The following is a 257-nucleotide window of genomic DNA, read 5'->3' as shown; positions in this document are numbered from 1 at the left end:
TTTTCTAATATAAACTATTGATCATAATTAATGAACCCTATTCATTTTCCATAAACATTCAAATCATAATAAATGAACTCTCATTATTTCTATAAATATCTCAATTAATTAGGTTGCATTGGTTGTACAAATGAACATGGTTACATTTGAAATATACCTCATATAGAGGTTGGTTATTATACAACCCTTGACATTTGTGCAACCAATACAACATAATCTCAACCGTCCATTTCATTTGATTAATATGTGATTTCATA

The sequence above is a fragment of the Cynara cardunculus genome (assembly GCF_001531365.2).
Source record: "Cynara cardunculus var. scolymus isolate 2C chromosome LG 1, CcrdV1, whole genome shotgun sequence".
NCBI lineage: Eukaryota > Viridiplantae > Streptophyta > Magnoliopsida > Asterales > Asteraceae > Cynara > Cynara cardunculus.
This window is presented reverse-complemented; position numbering follows the sequence as displayed.